This window comes from Chelonia mydas, chromosome 3, assembly GCF_015237465.2.
Source record: "Chelonia mydas isolate rCheMyd1 chromosome 3, rCheMyd1.pri.v2, whole genome shotgun sequence".
In the NCBI taxonomy this organism is placed as follows: domain Eukaryota; kingdom Metazoa; phylum Chordata; order Testudines; family Cheloniidae; genus Chelonia; species Chelonia mydas.
In genome coordinates, this window is record NC_057851.1 from 19,837,780 (window position 1) to 19,863,785 (window position 26,006).

The window sequence follows — 26,006 nt, forward strand, 5'->3', positions numbered from 1 at the left end:
TTCCATTTTGCCAAATAGGCCGTCTTGTTAGAGTGTTTTTTGCTACTGAATAGGACCTGATGAACAGCCACCAAACATCACTCTTCCCCCTCATTCCACCACGGAGCAGCCATGCCAATCTATGAGGGCCTCAGTGCCGAAGCAGGCCACATGGCTTTTTCAAGCTGGTGCTGCTTTAGGCAAAGAACCCTAGGCACCTAGGTCTGTTTCAGGAATCATCTACAAATCAAACACCACTCCTTGACATGGGCCTCACCCAAGCAAAGCAAGTACCACATGTGGGGATCGCTGTTGGGGATCACTCCCCCACACAATGGACAATGTATGAATCCCAGTGAGGGCACCACAGGGGAACATTTAACTAAATGCAACTAAGATTAAATCTAACACTAAGGGTACTAACTATATACAATAGAAAACACACACTAAAATAGTGAGAGGTTGTGAGACCACATAGAGCTTTGATTCCAGCCACGGGACAGTAAGAAGGAAGTGAAGAGGTCAGGGCAACGCCCCATCTTATAGCCAGGGGCGGGACTATGGCCACAAGGCACAAGCATTGCCACTCTGCAGGTACTGGTAGGTAAAATTCTCCAAGTCTGGTGTACTGGGCTCACACACACCTAGGAGGAATACATGGCTGCATCTACCTGAAGAAGTGAAGGCTAATGTAAAAGAGGGGAAAGATTATTCAGGAGGGTATCAGTGAATAGACCAATAATTGAAGAGATGGAAACATTTGTGTGATACTGGATGGAGTTGGCTGATATTTTGTGCATGAAACTTTTTACATCAAAAAAGGCTTTTTGCAAAAACAAAACTTTTTGCAAAAAAAATTGTTGACATTATCAAAATTTTCATATTTTTTCCAAAAATTTCCATGACATTTTATTACAATTTTTATTGCAATTTTTTTTTAAATCTGTATTGAAATTTTTCATTTACCAAATCCCTGATTTTCCTTAAGTAAGTGGAAGAGGGGAGGGTAATGGAGAATTGGTAAACAAAAGGCTCCTAAAATAATTTTTAAACCATTTTGATACAAATATCAGTACAATTTAAATTTTAAAAATCTGCTAAATAATCACAAAAAACAGAAAATAGGTCAACTTTGAATTTTCCCATTTTCATCCAGCTCTAATACTGGACTTGAATCTCCTCTTAGTCTTGTTTTACATTGGTATAACTCCAGTCATTTTGATGGTCTTACTCCTTCATGCCACTGAGAAGAAAATCAGAACCATTGCATTCAGTTCTTTACTTTATGCAATTTGATGCTTTTGCTTTGCCATAGTTGGTGGTTCCAAAGAGAGAGATTTTTTCTAATGTGTCCTTAATAATATGATAAAGGTTTTCTTTTTGGGGAGAGAATCAATATTTGTCCTCCTTGGTTTGGCTTGTTTCACTTTAAAAATCAGTATTTCTGGTTTAAATGGTTTGGAAATAATAAAGAACACCGTCAGGGGTTCTCTGCTTTGTTGGCATTAGTTTTGATTGGATTGTAAAAGATGGTACAAAAGATTTTGAGTTCATGTGACGGAAAAAATACACTCCTTCACTATGCTGTCTCGAAAAAAAAATCTTTTTGAGAGGTTTCATTTATTTATTTTGGTTACTTGTGATTCAAAATAAAAAGAGGCACAACCATTAGTCATTCTACCAGTCATTCCAGTTTGCATTTGTCACAAATGAAGGTAAAAATTTAATCACGAAATAACACAAAATTGTTCCTCTGTTTATTAAGCATCTCACAAACTTCCTTTTGTCTTCCAGGCCTCAGAGAAAACCTAAAATAAAAAATAAGCCTATCTAGCTGAGTCACTTGTAATAGTTTATAAGCTATTTAACCTACTAATATTTTCTTAACAGCATATCAAAGCTGGAGAAAAAAATTGGTTGGTTTGGGGCTACAGACAAGAAGAAAATGAGGTTAGCCATTTTCAATATTTTATGTTGTGTTCCTTTTTCCTTTAAACAAAAGTACAGTAATTGTTCAGGCTGTTCATGCATTATGTGAACTAGTAGCTTATATTTATTACAAAACAAATGTAAAATAATCTGTTGCACCTCATGTTATGGAATTCAGTCCTTTGTGTTTAGAAAGGAAAGAGCAATTACAGCCCACAGACACATATCAAATGCCCATTGAAATCAATGGGGATCTTTCCACTGACTTCAGTGGGTGCTGGATTGGACCCTATATTGGCACTGAGGCTGCGATTTTCAAAACTGCCTAAAGGGATCATTGGACACCCCATTCACCATGAAAAGTTAAGGGAGTTGGGTGTCCAAATCTTCTAAGTGGCTTTGAAAATCATAGCCTAAGGTTTTCTAAACTCTTCTATAAATTAAGTCTGGGTATGGTGCAGGTGCAGTGGGGGGTGATCCTTGGCTCCAACCCACACACGCACACACTTGTTGGCCAGACAAAATGGGAGATCTAAACTGCATCATATCAAGGATGGCAGTGTCTTACTTTCCCTTCCCCACTAATAGTAAGAAGGGAATCACAATTCCTCCCCAAGGCCACTCTTGGGGTGGAACTGCTAAACAGGAGCCCTTGTTCTCGGCTAGATTGTGCCTTAAAGGTCTGCCCTTAGTGTCCAATGAGTTAGATATTCTCTGGCTTGCATAGTCAATGGAGTTTGTCCGTCTGATAGCTCCAGAGCAAGCAGTTTGCAAGTTTACCAGACTAACTTTTTCCCTTGTTTTCTTAATTACCTCCCACCCTGTTTTTTAATACTTTTTCCTTTTAAAAGATTAGGAAATTAAATGGAGAAAAATGCATCATTTGGCCAATAGGCTCACACAGTTAAAAATCGCAAACAATAAGAAAATGGAAGTGTTAAGGTTCCAACAGTAACATTGACTTGGCTGAATTTTGCAACCTAAACTTTGCATTAATTAAGTTTTTTGAATTTGACTAAAATAAATGAGCCTGCTCATTTAGAGCAGCATTTGCTTGCATCCAACCATTTGGAAATCCATGTAAAAGAGGAGATTCCAAGTTCCTAAAAGGAGCAGAAGGAAAGAAAGGGGTTGGATGGTGAAAAAATTGTTACTGCTTACCTCATTCTTTTCCCTTGAGTTTTCCTCCATATTTTTTAGTTATTTTGCAGTGTAAGAGTACTGATGATGGTATTCCCATCTTAACCCTGAATTCAAATCAGATCTAGCACATTATTATTTTAGAAAGGACTTAATTATTTTAATAACTCTGGAAATAGCAGACAAACATTGTAGATTACAATTACTGATGCTTTATCCATAGTTTTGTTGGACCTTTGAGTAGCACCTGACACTCCAGATCAGAGGCTACTTTTTAAACTTTTGAAAAATCAGTTTATGACGGGTTGGATCACAGACTCCCCCTGGGAGCTGCCACCTGATGTGCCAAGACTACTTCTGCTCCTGCTTTCCTGCCCAGTCAGCTTAGGACTTCAGCACCCTGACTGGTTTGAGCCAGACCCGCTAGCCTGCTGCAAACCCAGACCCAGGTTTGAACCACGTCCCCTAACAGCTGTAGGCTCAACTGAGAGCAGCTTACTGAAGTGTTCCTGTCTTTAACACTCAGATGCCCAACTCCCAATGGGGTCCAAACCCTAAATAAATCCGTTTTATCCTGTATAAAGCTTATACAGGGTAAACTCATAAATTGTTCAACCTCTAGAACACTGATAGAGAGATATGCACAGCTGTTTGCCCCCCCCACAAGTATTAATACATACTCTGAGTTAATTAATAAGTAAAAAGTTGTTTTATTAAATACAGAAAGTAGGATTTAAGTGGTTCCAAGTAGGAACAGACAGAACAAAGTGAATTACCAAGCAAAATAGAATAAAACACGCAAGTCTAAGTCTAGTACAGTAATAAAAAATGAATACAGATCTAATCTCACCCTTAGAGATGTTTCAATAAGTTTCTTTCACAGACCGGACACCTTTCTAGTCTGGGCACAATCTTTTCCCCTGGTATAGCCCTTGTTCCAGCTCAGGTGGTAGCTAGGGGATTCCTCATGATGGATCCCCTTTGGTTTGTTCCACCCACTTATATATCTTTTGCATAAGGCGGGAATCCTTTGTCCCTCTGGGTTCCCACCCCTCCTTCTCAATGGAAAAACACCAGGTTAAAGATGGATTCCAGTTCAGGTGACATGATCACATGTCCTGTGAGACCCCAAGCCTTCATTCCTCCCAGCCTGACTCACAGGAAGGCCTGCCTGCAAAAAGAGCCATACACAGTCAATTGTCCTGGTTGATGGGAGCCATCAAGATTCAAACCACCATTAATGGCCCACACTTTGCATAATTACAAGAGGCCCTCAGAGTTATATTTCATATTTCTAGTTTCAGATACAAGAGTGATACATTTATACAAATAGGATGGCCACACTCAGTAGATTATAAGCTTTGTAATGATACCTTACAAGAGACCTTTTGCATGAAGCATATTTTGGTTACATTATATTCACACTCATCAGCATACTTTCATAAAATCATATAGAGTGTGTCACACAGTTTATACAGGGTTTGATGTCAACCATAGTAATCAAAGCTCTATCAGTCCATAACCATTACTTCTACTGGACTTATTCAGATACGCATGGCAAACCCCTGCAGGACAGATAGGTCAATGCTCTTCTACATTACTTTATTTTCTTGGCAATTTATTTGGAAAAAATATTAGTTCAGTTACTATGTCTGTTTAGTTTTTCCTCCAAAAAACAGACTGGTCCATTTCTGATAATGTTCCTTGACTTTAGCAAAGCTTTTGACACTGTCTCCCACAGTATTCTTGCCAGTAAGTTAAAGAAGTATGGGCTGGACGAATGGACGATAAGGTGGATAGAAAGCTGGCTAGATTTTTGGGCTCAACAGGTAGTGATCAATGGCTTCATGTCTAGTTGGCAGCCAGTATCAAGTGGAGTGCCCCCAGGGTCAGTCCTGGGGCCAGTTTTGTTCAATATCTTCATAAATGATCTGGAGGATGGTGTGGATTGCACCCCTCAGCAAGTTTGCAGATGACACTAAACTGGGAGGAGATGTAGATACGCTGGAGGGTAGGGATAGGATACAGAGGGACCTAGACAAATTGGAGGATTGGGCCAAAAGAAATCTGATGAGATTTAACAAGGAGAGGTGCAGAGTCCTGCTCTTAGGATGGAAGAATCCAATGCACCGCTACAGACTAGGGATGGAATGGCTCGGCAGCAGTTCTGCAGAAAAGGACCCTAGGGGTTACAGTGGACGAGAAGCTGGATATGAGTCAACAGTGTGCCCTTGTTGCCAAGAAGGCCAATGGCATTTTGGGATGTATAAGTAGGGGCATTGCCAGCAGATCGAGGGACGTGATCGTTCCCCTCTATTCGACTCTGGTGAGTCCTCATCTGGAGTACTGTGTCCAGTTTTGGGCCCCACGCTACAAGAAGGATGTGGAAAAATTGGAAGGAGTCCAGCGGAGGGCAACAAAAATGATTAGGGGACTGGAACACATGACTTATGAGGAGAGGCTAAGGGAACTGGGGATGTTTAGTCTACGGAAGAGAAGAATGAGGGGGGATTTGATAGCTGCTTTCAACTACCTGAAAGGGGGTTCCAAAAAGGATGGCTCTAGACTGTTCTCAGTGGTAGCAGATGACAGAACAAGGAGTAATGGTCTCAAGTTGCAGTGGGGGAGGTTTAGGTTGGATATTAGGAAAACCTTTTTCACTAGGAGGGTGGTGAAACACTGGAATGCGTTACCTAGGGAGGTGGTGGAATCTCCTTCCTTAGAAGTTTTTAAGGTCAGGCTTGACAAAGCCCTGGCTGGGATGATTTAATTGGGTATCGGTCCTGCTTTGAGCAGGGGGTTGGACTAGATGACCTCCTGAGGTCCCTTCCAACCCTGATATTCTATGATTCTATGATAATGTGCATGTAACCCACTGTTCAGTATGTGTTACATTTTCCCTTCTATTCCTGATCCTATTTCCCCAGAGGAAATGATTCTGCTGCAGAAGCCAGTTAGGTGAGTTAGTCCTTTATCTCATGCTGCAGATACTCATGATCTTAACTCTGGAGGTATTCAGTTATATGAACAGATGGGTTCATTTGTAGTAGGATATGGAGTCTTTGGAAACCATATTATAAGGCCAGGTCTACCCTCCGAACTTTTGCCATCATAGCTATGTTGGCCAGGCATGTGAGGTGATGTCATCTCTGATCAACATGGCTATGCTGGCAGTTTTGCTGATAAAAGCTGCATCCACACTAGGAGCCCTTTGCTGGTATACTATACCAGTATACTCCAGCAAAGCCTTTCCAGTGCAGACCTAGCTTAAAGCTTCATCCAGATAAAGAGAATGTTAGGCTTAGTTGAACCCTGTTTCTTCACTATTTACGCCACTGAGTAGTAACATGATTGTTTGGTCTTTCGAATCAGATGATCTAATTTCAAGGTTTTGTTTGTTACTTTGCAATGTGTCTTTTGGATGCCCAAATCACTTGATGGGGTTTCTACTTCGGCAATTTTAAAAGTTTGAGATTACTGCCTTAGCAGGGGCTATGGTTCCTGATTCATGCCTCAACAGCAAGAATGGATTGCCACAATACTGTTTTATTTATAGGCCTCCTCTGCTAGACCTTTGTGTAGCATTCAAAATACACCAGTTTTAGCATCTATATCATTCCCTACAATTACAATGTTTTAACACATCATGTCACTAGTGTGATATGAACACAATTATTTGCCCTGTGAGGCCTGTGTATCTTGCCATTAATGAGGCCTGTGTATGAACACAGCCACATTTTACTCAATAAGATTTGACTGGATGTAACTTACTTAGAATTTTGTTTGAAATACAAACCATGCAAACCCTGCAGTCTCGCTCATCTGTATTAAGTTACATGGTTGATAATTTGCTAAACAAAGAGGAAACATGGTCTTTGTCTGAAATTTAAAATGAGTCATCCTACAAATATAATAGAGAACAAGATGGTTTTGTGCTCTCTGTTACATAGTAATAGGATTTTGTTTCCATGTTGCACACAAAAAACTTGACAATGGCCTAGGCTGCTGGTAAGGTGAGACCACTTCCTATCATGCTGGCCAATGTTTTATAGATTCATAGATTCATAGATATTTAGGTCAGAAGGGACCATTATGATCATCTAGTCTGACCTCCTGCACAACGCAGGCCACAGAATTTCACCCACCACTCCTGCGAAAAACCTCTCACCAATGTCTGAGCTATTGAAGTCCTCAAATCATGGTTTAAAGACTTCAAGGAGCAGAGAATCCTCCAGCAAGTGATCCATGCCCCATGCTACAGAGGAAGGCGAAAAACCTCCAGGGCCTCTTCACTATTTCCTTGCATTCCCCCATCTGACTGACCATCCATCTGTTGTCTCTTGTCTTGTACTTAGATTGTATGCTCTTTGGGGAAGTGACTGTCCTTTGTTCTGTGTTTGTACAGTGTCTAGTATAATGTGGTCCTGGCCCACGACTGGGGCTCCTAGGTGCTTAGATAATACAAACAAATCAATAAAGATTGATACTTCCCCTCATGTTCAGTATGATGCATTTTATTACCAGACTCAGAACACTCAGAGAAGAAAAACTATTACTGTAGATCATTTTTTCCATCCCGTTTCTATATAGGATTGTTCCTCACAGCTCATATAAGAACACAGGAATGGAAGGAACCTCCTGGGTCACCAATGCAGGCCCCTACTATTGCAGGCAACCATGTCATATAGTTCCATTCACAAACTTATTCAGTTCCATCTTAAAACTATTTAGATTTCTTTTCCCTACTGATCCTATTAAGAACCTCCCTCCTCTGGTAGTTAGAAATCTTCTTCTAAATTCCAGGCTAAATTAATTCATGGTCAGTTTAAACCTATTAGCTTTCGGGCCAACATTGCCCTTTAGCTTAAATAGCTCTTCTCCCTCCCTGATGTTTACTCCCCTGATTTATTTACATAGAACAATCATACCTCCACTCAGCCTTTGTTCTACTAGACTAACCAAGCCAAGCTCTATAAGGGCTAGATTGCTTCTGGCCCTGGCATGGGGGTGCTAGGGTGCAAGGAACTTTGTCCCACTCTTGTGCTTGCTGTGCAGAGCCAAAAACAGTAGTGGTCACTGCTCCCTCGCTATGGGGCAGGGAGAAGGTGGGGCATGGCCCTTCCTACCTATTCTACACTGGCCCTAGCTTAGCTGTCACATAACAGTTTATTATTTCACCATATAAGAATGTCCATCTGAGAGAAAGTTTTAAAACATACATAGGTTGTATCTAATGAGGCCACCCAGCTCAGCAAATACAGAAAACATACCATAGAGACTAGTCTGCCTGCTATGTGAATCACATTAGTGGCTCCAAGAACTTGATTTTTAAAATGGCCCTCCTAAGTAATACAAAAGGGGAAACAACTGAAAAAAACCCTACCCCAGCTCTCCATTTCACTTTTGCTTCCCTATTTTCCCTCAGATTTTAGCCCATATGTTAAAGACCAAAGTGGATTTATTGAGTTATGCTGTTTAGATATAAACACATGGAAATAATAAATACCTAGGACATTAGCTTGCATACTTCCTTAATGTATGCATATTTCTCCCCAATTTTCCACATGAAATGAGACTAATTCACTTAATTTTCTTGGGATCCACCCTCTGTCAGATTTTCCACAACTTTGTATTAATCCAGCAGTTGATTAATACCTTCAAGAGGTATTGTGGACGCAAAAGTCTCATAGGTCAGCTGTTCATCTTGCACAAACCAGCATATTTCCATGGAAGACAATGAAAATGTGCCAATTTACACCAGCTAGGGGTCTGAAACCATGGCTCTGATGGCATGTCTGTGGATGTTTATCTCTTCAGAGGAACATTTCATATATATAATATATAATGGCCCATATTCTGCACTCAGTAACACCTTTGTAAGTGTAAAGTAACCCCATTGATATCAAAAGATTTTCTCCAGATTTACAACAGTAGCAGAATTTGGCTCAATGTTTACTGTCTTTCTTTTGGATTTATGGAGCAAAAGCCAACGTGACCTTTCTGGTTTACTTCCCTTTTTTAGAAAACATGACCTGTGTTGGTTCAGTTCCTGCACAGCTTACTCCTGCAAAACTTCCACTGACTTGCAGTATTCTCTGTGAGTATTATGCCTTCCAGGTCAGACCCAGCACATCACTGATAGCAGGATAGTGTTGGTAATAGGATTGGTTAAGCTCTGCTCATGCTGCTGCATGAGTGGTTTCCTCTAGAAATGTAGGATGAAAATATTATAGGGTTATACATTAAATGCTAGCTCCTGTTATCATTACTTGTGTAATAGCATCATTCACTTCCATGGGACTACTTGCATGAATTAGTCAAGCAAGTTTGGACCATGGAGTGCTGCTGGGTGGGAAACAAATTTACTATCCCAAGAATATTTTAGAGAGTTCAAAAATTTTTACTATCCCGAACCAGGAAAAAAAATCAAAATCTCAGAAATGTTGATGAATCAAAAATTGAAAAAACAATTCAGTTCCGGTCAATCAAACCATTTATTTCAACACTTTTGAATAGATTTGTTTCTATTTCAATCTTTTTTTTAACCTTTGTTTCAGTCTGATTGGTTCACAGTTTGAAACAACATCATTTTGAACCAGAAAACAGGAATTTTTTGTTTCAAAAATATCAAAACAAAACCTTTCAACAATTTAAAATCCTTTTTCATCATATTTCTGTGAGTTGAGAAGTTCAGCGCAACTGACGCTGTTTTCTTTTGACAAATCAGCACTTTTCTATGAAAAATTATTCATCAAAAAATTCCCAGCCATCTGTACCATTGGCCAAATATTGCTTCTTTGTTTGTTTTAGTTTTAATTTCTTAATAACAAAGTAATAGATTTTTTTTAGTTGGGCTGGGGAAGGCGGGGTCAGTCAGAACAGGATGCAGAAGAGGGGGGAGGAATAAGGGGGTGGGCATGTGACTGAAGACTTGTAGGCCAACTGCAGCCTACAAGTTGACCTACAAGTTGGTCAGATCATGTTTCTTCTGCAGCTGTTCAGCACTCTCGTGAATGGCAAAAGTGATTCTGGTCTACCTGATGTTCGCTTACTGGATTTTAATATGCACAGAAAACAACTTTCGATAATTATGATCCACAGAGACCTGGTAAGGACTTCCCAATAATATTTATGTGGTTGAAAACAAAGTGTTTTATTATTTATTATTTTAACCCACTTCCGTGGAGCAACTACCTCAAAGGATAACATTTTCAAAAGTGACTTGGGCACTTAGTACTCCCAGCGCCCTTAAAGTGCCAGCTCACCCTGTGAAAATACCCCTCTCCCAGCAAGTGCAAACTCAAACCAGACAAATTTAAATGTGAAATAAGGCACAGATTTTTACCAGTGAGGGTGATTAATGATTTGGAAAAGAAACTAACAAGGGAAGTGATGGATTCTCTTGATGTCTTCAAATCAAGACTGGATGCTTTTCTGGAAGATATACTTATCCAAACACAAGTTACTGGGCTCAGTGCAGGAGTATTTAACAGTCTGTTATTTACAGGAGGTCAGACTAGATGATCTAATAGTGCCCTCAAGACTGAAACTCTGTGACTAGGAGGGTAGGACAAATATATCCATCACTACTGGACAAGGGCATCAATTAGATATTATCAATGTAAAGATCAACAATGAAGTGGTGAACAACATAAGCACTCTTAATTAGGCTACTTAGTTCACTTGGCCCATCCCCCTTTAAAATAAATAGAGGAAGTTTCCACCCTGCATGATTCTACTGAATGCACTCATGTACTACAGACAATAATTAACTACATAAATCACACACAGAGCTAGGACTAGCATTCACAAGGCAATGGTGTTTAACGCACCAAAGCATTGTTAAATCTATGAACAAATCCCTCAAAAAGAGCAGTTTATTTTATGCCAATCCTGATTCTGCCATGCTTGAAGTAGAATGTACGTACTGCATCTGTATTCAGAGAAAATCACTTATTTTGAGCCTTAGAAATATTTTGTACTTCACTAGACTCATGCCAATGAAAAATGTTTTGGAAGGTCAGGCACCTTTATTTTTATTTTATGTATTTATTTATTTATTTGTGTATTTTTGCATCAGAAATTTGAACCTCTTGACATAGCCCAATAATGGTCCACCAAAATTTTAACAAAGGTGCTCTCTCAAAACTCTTTACACGGTCAGCAGCACACTCAACTCAACTCAGGATCAACTATTCTTTCATTCTAAACTATTCTAAAAAGAATCCACCAGTGACAACTTTCACCGTTGGTTCTTCCATTTTAAAAAAGTCAGTTTTATAGTCTTCTCCCAAAGTCCCCAAAATCCATTGATTACATATTCTTCCCCTCCCAAGTTTATCAGTCCTTCCACTCCACCACCCAGTACCTTCTAGTATCTCACTGAGCCTTATTTAGGTGGATCCTTTAGTTGGCAGCTGCTCCTCAAAGCAGCAGCCCAGGTGAATGAGGAGTTGTCCTGGCCACTACTGGCAACACCACGGGCAGATGGGTTACTAGCTGAGAAGTGGTTGCGGGGATGGGGAGTAGCTCTCCTTTTGGTGGTTGGTTGGGTGGTCAGGTGGGGAATAGTACTCCTTTGATCCTTGTGGTGGGCATGTCTCCCCTGACTGCTGGAGTTGGTGAGGGGAATTTGGGGACAACAAGTCTCTCCTGACACTTCGGTCCTGTTTTCTTACTGGGGCACATAATAGTCGAGTCTCCTGTGGTCTAATTTCAATTGTTGGGTTTAGTGTCCAGGTGCAGGGTGGGCATGGTGACCTGTGATATAAATGATCTGCTAGTTCCTTCTGTCTTTAAACTTTATATGACTAGGTTTTCATGGCTACCTTTACAAGGAAAAGGCTAGACCAGAGGTTCTCAAACTGTGGTCTGCGAGCTCCATTTAGGTGGTCTGTGGATAGTTCCCTCTAAGGTGCGCGCCTGGGCAGCTGCACACAAGAGAATGAGGGGCCACCCATCTAATTAGTGGAGCCACGCAGGCATGGCTCCACTATTAGGTGCCTGGTCCCTGGAGAAGACGCACATGAAAGGTGAGGGGGTAGCCTTGGGGGGAGTAGAGGGTAGGTGGGAGGGGGCAGTGGGATGAGAAGAGGGGGTGGGGGAAATTTGGGACATGCAGGGCTGCAGCAGCCAGAGAAAGAGGTGACTTTCCCCAGCTCCAGGGCTGCGGCTGCCGGGGAGAAATGGCCCTCCTTCCCAGCCTCAACTCTGTGGCTGCTGTGGAGGGGACAGACCCCCTCCTTCCCAGCCCCATCTCGGGGGCTGTTGCTGTGGGGAGAGAGGGAGAGACTCCCGCTCCTTCCCAGCCCCAGCTTGGGGGCTGCTGCAGTCAGGGAGAGAGAGCACATCCATCACATCAGAAAGGTAAGACCACTGATATTAAAATATGAGTTGTGTGCTTTTATTTGTAGAACAAAAAAACGTTAATTATTATTACGGGTTTTTTTTATATAGTGCTTTTATCCAAAGCACTTTACAATAGTTAGCTAACGGTACAAACAACATTTGGAAAGATCATAAAGTGGTTCGCTGAGACCCTCAGCAATTTTCAAGGGGTCCGTGAAAAAAAAAGTTTGAGAACCACTGGGCTAGAGATTTAAAAAAACCCAGAAACTAAGATTGTCCTTTAGATGGCTCTGATGCAGTCTCTGGTAACAAACAGCATAAGTACAAGCGCACGCATTCACACACCCTTAATTGTTCAGTAATACAACAGAATTCTTCAGACTTCCAGCATCTATAAAGCACCTGATCTTGACAATATTTCATTAGAACTGCTAAAAAGTGGAGGCCCCAATTGCATTCACTGACTTCCCAGAATTATCTTACAAGTTTGGGAAAACAGTCACATTCTAGAAACCTGGAAAAGGGTCTACAACATCCCTTTTTTCAAAACAGGACAATTATCTTGCTCAAATTATAGGGGAATAATGCTGCTGTCAGTCCCAGGGACCATGCTACTGAACCAACTGAAATACTGTCTCAATCCAAAAATGAGAAACAACCAATTCTGCACAGATCGATCTATAATCCATGCTACATATGCTCTGCAGAATGTCACTGAAAAATGACTAGATTGACAAAACAAAGTTAACACAATGTATATAAGGCAGGTCTACACTACCGCCTAAGTCAATATAACTTACATCGCTCAGGGGTGTGAAAAAGTCCATCCGTCCCCCTTCCCCTGGCCGAGCGACACAAGTCCACACGGGCACTTTGGCAGTGGAAAGTTTCAGAGGGGTAGCCATGTTAGTCTGTATCAGCAAAAACAATGAGGAGTCCTTGTGGCACCTTAGAGACTAACAAATGTATTTGGGCATAAGCTTTCATGGGCTAAAACCCACTTCATCAGATGCCTGGAGTGAAAAATACAGTAAGCAGTATATATATTACAGAAGTCCTTTTGGTATGATGTCCATCTGTTTACATTTGGAAAGGAAGATGTCTGTCTGTGTCTGCATGAGTTTTTTCATAGCTTCTGCTTCTCACTGAGGTGGTGTAATTACGCCGATGGGAGAGCTCTGTCCCATTGGCATAGCATGTCTTCACCAGGTGCACTACAGTGGCACAGCTGCATCTGTGCAGTGACACCGATGTAGCACTATAGGGTAGACTTGCCCTACGATTTCTGGCTGCTGTTGTCTGAGTGCATCAATCAGTGTTGCAAGTACTGCTACACCAGTATGGGATGCCTGAGAACTTAGTGCGCCTAGCAGAGGAACTATACCGTAGTACATTAGCTGTGTGAGGGGCAATGGTTGTATTACTGTCTAAGTATCACTAGAATCAGGAGTATGCCAGAGATTCAGTCTTTCACCTATGTTATTTCATGTTCTATTAGACTATCTGATGACAAAGCTGATTGAGGCCAAAGTAGGAGGTGTGAAATTTAAAGATTCTTCTTTAGAGGAGCTCAAGTATGCATATGATATTGCCTTACTTGGAGAGACTACTGACCAACTAAAGTTAATGCTGGAAGAGCTGCAAAAAAGGCAGAATCTATGGGACTTCAGATCAGTGGTTATAAAGCCAAAGCTAAGCTTGCCCCCTATAAAAATGAAACATGTAGATGTCAATGATATTGAATGGAGAATAGTTTTATCTATCTGGGCAGTCTTTTGACAGCAGGAGGTTCTGTATGCGATGAAGTCACACGTCAGATCAGTCTTGCATCAGTGGCATTTCAGCATCTTCAAAGGCCTCTGTTTGGGCAACAGGATGTCTGTGTGACAGCTGAGATACAAGCGTTCAGCGCAGTAGTGATGACTTTTCTGATACATGGATCAGAAACATGGCTGTTAAAAGCAGCTGAGGAGAGGAAACTAAAAAGTTTTCGGTGCCAAAAGGCATAGCATATTTTTAACATCCATTGGTTTGATTTTGTCCCAAAGCAGGAGATACTTGCATGATCCCACCAAGTGGCAGTCTTGCATCAGTTGAGAACAAGACGACTGAAATGGTGGGGCCATGTCCAATGCGCAGATGAAGGTATGCTTTTATAGAAGGTTTACAGAGCTGAGGTTGAAGGAAATAGAGCATGAATGAGGTTGGAACATGCAATTTTGAGGGATTTAAGAAACCTAAATCCTCCCATACTGACTCTTGCCAAATGAATACTTGCAAGGGACTATTCAAGAAGAAAATCCATTCTACACACCACCAGAGCTACATCATAGCCATGTGAATTTGCTGCTGCAGCTGCTAGTGTCCATCCATAACTGTTCTCTCCTTGGAACAAGGCATGATGTATTCCCCTTGGTGACTAAGATCATTCAAATGGAAGCTAGGCTAAATTCTGATCTATACTGAATAGTAATAATACTAGAACTCTCACCAAACATTTTTTCACCTTCAAACCACTGTGCAAACATTAAAACAAGTTGCTGAGGGCCTCCTTTGAGGTTCTGGGTGTCCCATGAACTTGGTGGGATTGCAATACTCACTGACTTAAAGGAGAACTAGCTCTAATTATTTAAGCCCCAAAGTGCCCACTAGTTATGGGTGCCCAACTGGCAATATCTATCACTAAAATTTAAAAAATGGGCTTCAATCATGGGTGCCTTTTTTTCTTGAGACACCTAACAAGTACACAGCAAAATCTATAGGAAGCCAGATCACTAGAATGCATGACTTTCCATATGTGCAGTTATGTTCAAGCACAACAGATCTGGAGCAGCACCTGTCACTCAAACAGATCATCCTGTCTTTGCTATAGATAAGGGCAAAAGGGCATGGCTACGCTTGCAGATGTAGAGCGCTGTGAGTTAAACCCGCCTTCGGACAGCGCAGTAGGGAAAGCGCTGCAGTCTGTTCACACTGACAGCTGCAAGCGCACAGGCATGGCCACATTTGCAGCACTTGCAGGGGCATTCAGAGCGGTGCATTATGGGCAGCTATCCCACAGAGCACCTCTTCCCATTCTGGCGCTGTGGCTTGTGTGAAGGGGGTGGGGAGTGCGGGGCATTCTGGGTCCTGTCCCAATACACCATGATGCATTGGTTCGCATTCCAGCATTTCCTTTGATGCAAGTTTGCAGGGCCATTAATCGCATCCTGCTCAGAAGAACCATGACTCCGGGTAACGTGCATGACATTGTGGCTGGCTTTGCACAAATGGGTTTCCCTAACTGCAGAGGGGTGATAGATGGGACGCATATTCCAATTCTTGCAACAGCCCTCCTAGTCTCCAAGTACGTTAATTGGAAGGGCTATTTCTCTATGGTTCTCCAGGTACTTGTGGATCACTGTGGGTGTTTCATTGACATTAATGCAGGCTGACCCCGAAAGGTGCATGACGCATGCATCTTTCGTAACACTGGCCTGTTCAGGAAGCTGCAAGCCGGGACTTTTTTCCCAGATCAGAAGATCACCGTAGGGGAAGTCGAAATGCCCATTGTGATCCTTGGAGACCCCTCTTATCCTTTGATGCCGTGGCTCATGAAACCCTACACAGGGGGCCTTGACAGCAGCAAGGAGCAGTTCAACAACAGGCTGAGCTGGTGCAGAATGACTGTGGAGTGTGCTTTTGGCCATTTAAAGGGTCGCTGGTGCTCTCTGTATGGGAAGCTGGACCTGGGCGATAACAGCATCCCCGCGGTTATATCCGCATGCTGTACCCTCCATAACATTTGTGAAGGGAACGGTGAAAGATTCACTCAGGCATGGAACTCGAAGGTTCAACACCTGAAGGCTGAATTTGAACAGCCAGAGTGCAGGGCTATTAAAGGGGCCCAGTACAGGGCTGCAAAGATTAGGGATGCCTTGAGGGAGCAATTCGAGGCTGAAAGCCAACAGTAATTTCTAGTGTGGTGCCCTGCACGGGAGTGAAGTGCAGTAGGAGTCTGTGTTTGCTATGTACAATACACTGACTTGCAGTGCCTGTTGCTTTCCTGGGCTAAGGTTTCTTTTACGTTATGCAATAATAAAGAATGTTTTCAAAGCCAAAAAATCAATTTATTGAAAAGAAACACAACACAACTGGTTGGGAAAAACAAAAAGGGAAGGAGGTAGGGTGGAGTGGGGTGGCGTGGGGTGGGGAACAGTACAATCACAGATTTGCGTATGTCCTGTCTGGAGTGCTGTGCAATGCGTGCTACACTTCAGGATGGCTATACTGCATGGTGATGGGGGTTGAGTGCAGTGGGTAAGGGTCATAGTTTTCAGGGCTGGGTTGTGAAGCTACTGGTGTTGGAGGCAGCAGGTGGCAGTAAGAACCTGGATGTTGGGGAAAGTGGTTTGGAGGTGACATGGTGGCACAAGGGAAAGAGTTTTGGGACAAGGGCTGCAGGGGGGTGGAGGTGGGCATGGTAGTGCTCTGCCTGCATGGCTATGAGTGCCTGGATACAGTCCGCTTGGCGCTCCATGATGCTTATCAGCCGCTCTGTGCTTTGGTGCCGGTGATCCACATTCTGCTGGCGGACCCTCCTTTCACTCTCCCGCCACTCCTGCACTTTTTGATTTTCATTGGTTGAATGCTTCATGACTTCATACAGCATGTCCTCTTTGCTTCTGTGTGGCCTCTTCCTGATTCTTTGCAGCCTCTCGGCTGGTGATAACACAGATGGCTGAGATCTCAAGGTTGCATCCGTAAAGGCAAAATGCAACACTTAACAGAGGCAGCATTGTTCACACCAGACAGAGCAATGACTCCCCTGTACTCAAGGGCAAGCACAGTCTACACAATAGCATAATTTGCCTGTCCCAAAGCGAGCGCACATAACCCACAGGAGCCCCAAAATGGTGAGTAAGCACAGGGTCAAGTGTGACTGATTGTTTCACGGCTGTACTGTCCTCTGGGTTTCTGTGCCTTGGGGAGAGCCAACAGCGGCAGGTGGCCCCTATACTGAACACTGTCCCCACATTTTCCACAGGAGTTCATCCTGGAAGATATCTCGCTGCTGAGGGTGACCAGGGAAGCAAAGGAGGGTCTTCTACTGCAATGCAGCTTCCACCCTGGCCCATATGCAGCTTGCCTGTGTGCAGCAATGGTCCCCCCGCCCCTCACGGCACAGTGGCGCAGACAAGTTAGCCTTACTGGGACGAGGACAACAGTGGCTCTCCTGAAAAACCTGCGCGAGCGCATCGCCCAAGTTCTGGCTGAGACCTTTGAAGAGATCACTGAGGCCATTTACCGCGATGTGAGAGAACACATCAATGCCCTATTCCGCATCTAGGCATGCATGCAGCCCTAAACCCTCCTCGCCCCAAGAGCCTGCTCCGAATAACTTCCTTCCCAAAATAAAAGCGGCTTACCGGGAACCTCCTCTGGTGTTTGTCCCTCCCCAAGCACTGGCCGCCGTGACTGGCTACCTTTCTCCTGGCTTGAGAACAGCTCCTGGCTGCATGCATCTAGGGATTCCAGGGTGTCTTCCTCCGCCACAGCACCCTCGCTCCCGCTTAGCTGCTCCTCCTCCCTTGTTGCACTGGCCTCTGAGGTGTCCATGCTGGTACTCAGCATGGAAGTGGGGTCGCCCCCAAGTATCGCGTCCACCTCTTAGTAAAAACGGCAGGCTGTGGGGGCAGCACTGGAGCAGCTGTTTGCCTCTCGGGCTTTGCGGTAGGCATTCCACAGACCCTTCACTTTAACCCTGCACTGCAGTTTGTCCCGGTCATGGCCCCTTTCCAGCATGGCCCTTGATATCTGCCTGAAGGTATCGTAATTCTGCGGCTGGAATCATAGACTATCAGGGTTGGAAGGGACCTCAGGAGGTCATCTAGTCCAACCTTCTGCTCAAAGCAGGACTGATCCCCAATTTTTGCCGCAGATCCCTAAATGGCCCCCTCAAGGATTGAACTCACAACCCTGGGTTTAGCAGGCCAATGCTCAAACCACTGAGCTAAGAGCGCAGCTGGGACTGGACAGCTTCCTGCCCCCAAACACTGATGAGGTCCAGCACCTCGCCATTGCTCCATTCTGGGGATCAGCTGGCGCGTGGAGGCATGGTCATCTGGAAAGTTGCACTGAGAGCACTCCACGCCTGGCTGAGCAAACAGGAAGGGGATTTTCAAAATTCCCAGAGAATTTTAAGGGTGGGTCTGAAGGTTGGTCACCTGAGGGCAGGGCAGTAGAGTTCAAAGTGATGACCAGAGGGGCTAGAACAGGCATTGTGGGATACTTCTGGAGGCCGATCACACCGCAATAACAGACCAGGGCGTCCACACTGGTGCCGCGGCACTGCAGCAGTGCGCAGCAAACATTATTCCACTCACCGAAGTGGAATACCAGGAGTGCTGTAGCCGCGGAGATAGGGTGCTCTACGTGCCTTTCCAGTGTGGACGAGTAGTGAGCTAGGGCACCCGGGGCTCCTTTATTGCACCGTAACTCGCAAGTGTAGCCAAGCCCTCAGATTTCTCTTGTCCCTGTCTGCAATTCCTCCATTGTATTACAATGCAGTTGAATGGGTGCTATCCAGATAAGTGCTCTGCTATTTTCATATGACACAGGACTTATTGATACAAGCCTGTTATCAGTAAATAACATTATGTTTTTAAATTGGACATTATGGAAACCATGAATGTAACTCAAAAGATGCTTAACAATTTAACAAAATATAAACCAGTGACTTCTAGATATAATAATAGGCTAAATATCTACAATCAGACATGGTTAATCAAAACCAGTTTGTAAACTTCATTTTTATTCGGGTCAGCCAGTCAACAGCACATGTAATGCATACTATAAAACTGATTTAGGGCTTTTGGACACCCATGCATCTACATAAACCAAGTAAGGATTAAACAGGTCTGTCCACTCATAAATTACAGCACATTGTTTTTAACTGAACAGGATAAAAAGCAACATGCCGTGAACCATCTACATCATGCTTTTCATCCTTTGACCGATTTCCCAGTTACTCTCTCAAATTATCACTCCAATTCCTTCTTTGTTCATCCTTGTATTGTTTCCATATTACTGTCCAAATCTGCCTCCAAAGCTACTAATCAAAAAAGGCTGAAGCAAGGAACATTGACCATTTGATAGTTTGCCCAACATATTAAAAATATGAGTTTGACATCTTGCAGCATGTTTTAACAATTGGTTTGCAAAATTAAATTAATCCTGTTGTACACAATAACAGTTTAACATATGCTGTGAATCTTGTACACAGATCAGAACTTTGGACTGTTTTTTCTACAGCTGTTAGTTTGGAGTATTACTGCTTTGTGTTACAATCCAATCAGATCTCATAAGATAAACAGGGATGGGCGAGGTCATTGCTTGGTTGGGATACTTACAAAATACACCTAGATGTTTTAGGAAGTGATGATGATATTAAGTAGGTAGTAGTCTTCCTTTTTCAGCCAGTAGTGAAGATCAGCACACCAACATGGTGTTAAGGAGGCATTATGCTTTCAGAGATACTCTCTTTCTGCTCCATCAAAATGGGCCACGCTGTAAGTCCCAGAAAAACTGCTAAGCATGTATAGAATGCTAAGCTTGCTGCAATCAGTGGGAGGGCTTGAGTGAATAACTTCTCACCTGCATAAGGGGTTCACAATCTGACCTCATATCAGTAGCATACATTTTGAACTTGTACAAGATAATATATTCACTTACATGAACTAACATGAAAGTGGTCTCTCCCATATATTACATCACATTACATAGGTACCATATATGAAGAGTGTGTGATATACAACTCTCTAGGTACATGAAACACATATGGATCTGATTTTCCACTTTGTTACATCAATTTTACACCACTGCAACTCTAATGAAGTTACACCAGCATAAAAGTGGTGTAATAAAGTGGAGAATCAAGCCCATATGTCTTTTCCACATATGCCAATTTATGGACTAAAGTGGTTTGAATAAGTTCACTAAATATCCAAACTCCTTCAGAGTTCTATGCATATCATACCTCTGGAAGGACCTTCTCCTTTTTCTTCTTAAAGACAACAACTGTTATTTGTTAAAGACATGTCAATAAAAATCTATACTATTAAAAACAACAGAAAGGGTGAGAAGATTTGTGACCTACTGCACACTTGAAACAAAATGGCACTTCCCCAGACTTACTCAGCTGAGATTAAAATCCCTTTTGCCTATCTAAATAAATGGCTCTTTATGTAATTAAAAGTGTGACCTATGGTCTTTTGTGAAGTCTTTGTAATTTCACTGCACGAGGTTTCAAGTATTTTTGCTGGCTTCTTTCCATCTAGTACACCTGTGTGTTAGCAGAACAATATTTTATTGCAATATGAAATTAGTTAATTTTGTTTGATTTGGATCTGGTGTAAATTTCTGAAAACATATAAAGTGTTGACCCAGATACATTAATTGAAGTAATTCCACTGGCGGATACAACATTTTCATCAGCCAAAGATAGGGCCTAATCTCTAAACCTTTACTCACAAGGTTAGGTCCACTGACCTCAACTAGAGTTTTTGTATGAGTTAAGTTTCTCTGTGTGTCATATATTTGTAGGTTGTAAGATCAAGTCTTTACACAACCTGCTGGAATATTTCACTAATAAAACACTTCAATGATGTTTGCTTTTCTGACAAGAGAAAACATTCAAGAAGAAATTATGTTCACTTTGTGTCTTGTAGTTTTAGACTGTAACCCAATTCTAGCTACACTTCATACATTTATTCACTCATACTCTTTTTGGCACAGTTGCCTTTTGAAAAAAATCTTCATTTATTTGCTTTGATGAAATGTTGATTTCAAAAAGGGGAGGTTAAAGTGTTCTCAAGCCATCTTTTTACATTCAAAGTTAAAAGCCAGTGGGTGAAAAATGAAAAATGCAGCCAGCTAGCAACTTTCATTTTGAAAAAGAGCAGTTTGGATTTTATATAGTTCCACAAACAGGAATAAATGGTCACAATTGCAAACTAATTAAAAATTATGTTTCATATATAACTATTTACATCTGTGATGGGAATACCTATGATTACCAAAAATTAACCTATAGGGCCACATTCTCAGCTGGTGTAAATTAGTCTCACACCATGGGAGACAAAGAGCAATGCCAATTTAAACCAATGGCAAATCTGGGCCACAACTGGCATCGCCTAGAAATTTTACTTATAAAGCAAACAAGACAAATTATGTTGTGGCTCCCCACAAAGGAATACCCAAATACCAAAATTACCATGACATGAAAGCAATAGGCCAAATCAGAGATTTTATGGAAAATTAGTTTGCCAGTTGCATATGGCATGACCTTCAACTACTTACTAATAGACAAGGAAGAGTTGGCATGTAATCACTTAGCATCCTCAAATCAGACATCCCACGTGCCAAACCCTTTGCAGCAGGGACCACGCCTATCTCTGCATTTTTAAAGCACCTCGCACTCTCAGCCTCATTTGGAGCCTCTGATACTTATACAACTCTGCTGAACCCAAGCCACTTCCATGGGTGTTGCAGAAGGCAGGATTTGGCACATAATATATTCATCCTTCCTCATTACATTCAAGATTCTTGTCTTCGCTTTCAAAGTTCTGCACAACTCTACCTTTACCAACATCTTGATCTCATACTCATAGATTCACAGATTCCAAGGCCAGAAGGAACTTTCCTGTAACACAGGCCATAGAACTTCCCCAGAATAATTCCTCTTTGAATTAGAGCAGATCCTTTAGAAAAACATCTCATCTTGATTTTAAAATTGCCAGTGATGGAGAAAACACCAACACCCTTGGTAAATTTGTCCAGCACCACATTTCACTCCCTGCTTGGAACCTGATTCGAAGCCCATCAGTGAAAAGACTCCTATTGACTTCAATGGGCTTTGGATCAAGCCACCAGTGGGGGCTTTGAAGTGAGGGACTATATTCCATAATTTTATCACCTATCTCCCACACCCCAATGCTACCTTACTCATTAGGATTACTCATGTTTCTCACACAAGCAATCTTCCTCATGGCTCTGTGGGAGTTGAGTGGGCACTTCCAATATGCACAGAATATGATTCCATTATAAGGCTGGTTTTGCAGTGTTATGTTGTTCTCATTTGAAGAGCCAAAGACGAAAGAGTCTTAATACCACTGCTTCTGGTAATAATAGATTGCATTTATATAGTCCTGTACCTTTTCAAAATATCCTACAAATACTAATTATTCTGGCATCAGATTTTCCTCAAATATACAGGTGCCACCAAATTTCTTATAAGACACTATTCAATAACATAGCAAAATAACAAAACCCTAACAAGAGTCAGTGAATTAAATAAAGATGGCAGGCCAACCTGAAAGAACAAAGAAAATGGAAGGAAATATGACATACGCTTTGCAGAACACAGGATGTTTTGATTGAAGTACTTTTGATTTAATGGAGGCTCATGTTACATGTCATTTTAATAGTGCTGTATACAGCACAGACACTATACAATACAAAAGATATTGTATGTTAGTGGAAAGCATTCAGAATTTAAATAAGATAAGAAACAGACATCTTTAAATTCATTCCCAAATTTTGTTCCTTCCTCTTTTCTTTTTATGCACAGCTTGAGACTCATTGTCCAGATTCTCAGCTGCTGTACATCAGTATTGTTTCCTTTACTGGTGTAAAATCAGCAGAACTTTGGCCAAGTCAATGGAGCTATGCTAATATATAGAAGCTGAGAATCTGGCTTATTGTATCAAAACTGTAGCAACAACACCTGTTATGTCTAATGGTGGATGTAGCAGATGTTTCCTTCCTACTCACAATTTTCACTTGACCGTCTTTCTGATTTTTATTAATAAACTCAAATATGACATCAAATGTTATAAAAAACAGCATGGGAAAGTGTCTTGTTTCCATAAGACATTCTAATATCTCTTTCTTATTTTAATTTACTTCGGAGAAGTACACAACATCTTATTGTCCTAAATAGAAGCAACATCTGTTGAAAACATATACAGTTCATTGGCTGGGATCACGGATGAAAGCCAGCATTGGTGTTCACCAAAACACTTCACTGCAGTCAATTTAAAGCAAAAAATTACAAAAAAAAAAGGGAGGGGGGAGTTTATTTTTTTTAAAGAAACACTGGGAAAAATTTCCAAGGCAAATGGTCAAGAAAAATTAGTGACTAGATTTCACAGGATCTCAGTTAGATAATCCAAGCAATTTTGTTACATGAATCAATTCTGTATCACAGCCAGCAGAGACCCACTTGGTGTTCTAAAACATGGCCTTTAATTACAGACTCCTGAAAAAGAAATAAACTATGCATAACATGGCTTTTTCCACCAGGATCACCTATAGAGAAGAGGGATTACTTTCTACACCAGAGAAGAGCATGTTTTTTAAAAACTACTGGTACCACCCTCTTGTCCTGCATGACTCAGCATGGTGCCCTGCTTGCTGTTAATTATTACAATTCATTATTTGGATGGCAGTAGCTTCTAGAGGCAGCAATCAGGGATTTTGTACTACTCCACTATCTGCTTCATTTAACCCCAGTTCCTAGCTCCTCCTCATCTAGGCAATCCTCGCTCTCCCTTCTTGCAGAAAGCACCAAGCTGTTCATAATTCCTTTTAATTTTAGGCAACTCTCTCCCCGTCTCACTCCTCAAAGCCTTGTCTAATCCTATTGTACCTACTATTCGGCAACCACCGTTCTTCCGTTCACGAAAGACTTAGACTGCTCTGGCTTGCATTTATGGGAACCCTCCTCAGTCCCTTTCCCCAAAGCGTCAGTACAATCCCCACTATTATAGGCATGTAGTATTTTCTAGGGCTAGACATTTTTCAGCTCTGGAGGCCATCGGGGAAGCAAATATGAGATAGCTAGTACAGGAGACTTCTCCGCATCCTCCCACTGTCCATCTCCACTACAATTTCTGCACCACTGTGCTGTACAGTTAGGCACAGGGGAGGTGAGGAAGCTTAGTGAGCATGGTGGGGCCGGGAGGTTGGAGGGTAGCACAGAAGGATAAGAAAGAAGCCTGGGCAGTCTGCTCAGCAGCCCCTGGAAGGCGGGGGAAGAACTGCAAGAGAAATCTTTTCCCCTCCCAACAGCACCACCTGGCTTATGAATTACATTTCTGCAGGGCTGAGTGATAGAGAAACAGCAAGGGCATATATGAGAGAGTCATCACAGATACGTGACACTTAGCAGGTGAGACTCTGTTAAACATTTCCCTGCTCCCAGATTTCATACATTTCTGTATATCATTTTCATCTATTTAGTGGTCCTTCAAACAGTTTTCTATCCACATTCTAAACACTGTTAATTTGCAGGCCAACTGAAATGAATTTTGAAAGTGAGATTAACAATTGTTCCTTCCCTTTAAATGAACCAGTCCTCTTGTCTACTCCCACTCATTCCTTTTTGTATTCTTCACATTGCGCTTCTTAATTGTCTTCCTTTTTAATGCACATAATTTCTTCTCTTTTCCTTTTCAGGACTTAAGTTTCTTTCCTCCTTCCATGAAATTCAAGTCTCTCCATTTCCCTTTGTCCTCTTGTTCCCCTTCTGGCATTTTTCTCTCTCACCTTGTATTCATTCCCCCTACCCCTCTTTTGCAATTCTGCTGTGATTCTCCATTCCAGTCCTTTGCCCTCTCCATTCCTCATTCTCCTTGGTTTCCTATTACCACTCACTATTCCTTTATCTCTCTTCTTTATACTGTTTTCTCTCTAGCAACTCCTGCATTCATTTCTTTCCATTCTTCATTTCCTTTCATGTCTCCTTTTCTCCTCAGTGCCAATCCTCGCTCACTCTTTTTCCTTGTGTCTGAGCACAGCCCAATGTGGAATGATGTGAAGAACAAAATGAAGAATATTGGTCAAGGGGTTGGGGGAAGTGATCATCTGTCATGCATTCCTTTCCCACTTTCTTCATGTACTTGTTATCCATCTGTATTACTCCTCCTCATCCTTCCCATATTCTTTGTTGCATCACACATTTTATTTGCTGCAGCTCAGTGCTGTTTATCTATTTCCACTCAAAGTGCTTCATCTCTGCATATACTCCCATTGAAGAGGCAGGAAATACACCCCAAGTATCAACCATGGCTGAGATGATAGGCTTAGCTTTGCCTTTTTTGTGCCAGATTTCATAATTCCAAGGGTCAGAGGTTTATGACTTGTTTCTTGTAGTTCCAGACTCACGGTCAGGATGCCCTAGCGTTGAGTTGGCAAGATCTATGGCTTTTTTAAATATTTTGCCATTTCTGCTATTTATTTCAGACAACTTCTGCAAAGTTTATATATATCAATTACATGGGAAGCTGTTTCAATAAATTCATGGTGACCATCAAGAGCTTCTTTTTAACCTTTTATACTAAACTAAAGGTGCTAGCTGTCTCCTTCAAAGGGGCTGCAGAGTAAAGCATTTAGAAGGCTGCTACAGAGGGAAAGCTAAGTGATTTGCAGTAGAGTCTTTAAAAGTTGTGGTATACCAAGGTTAGTGGCTAATATATTGTCGGTACTTCAGCTTGAGCTAGGGCTTTGAGCAGCTTGTAAGATGGGGCAACATTAGAGCTCTCATGACAGAAATTTTAGGTGTGTTGGGG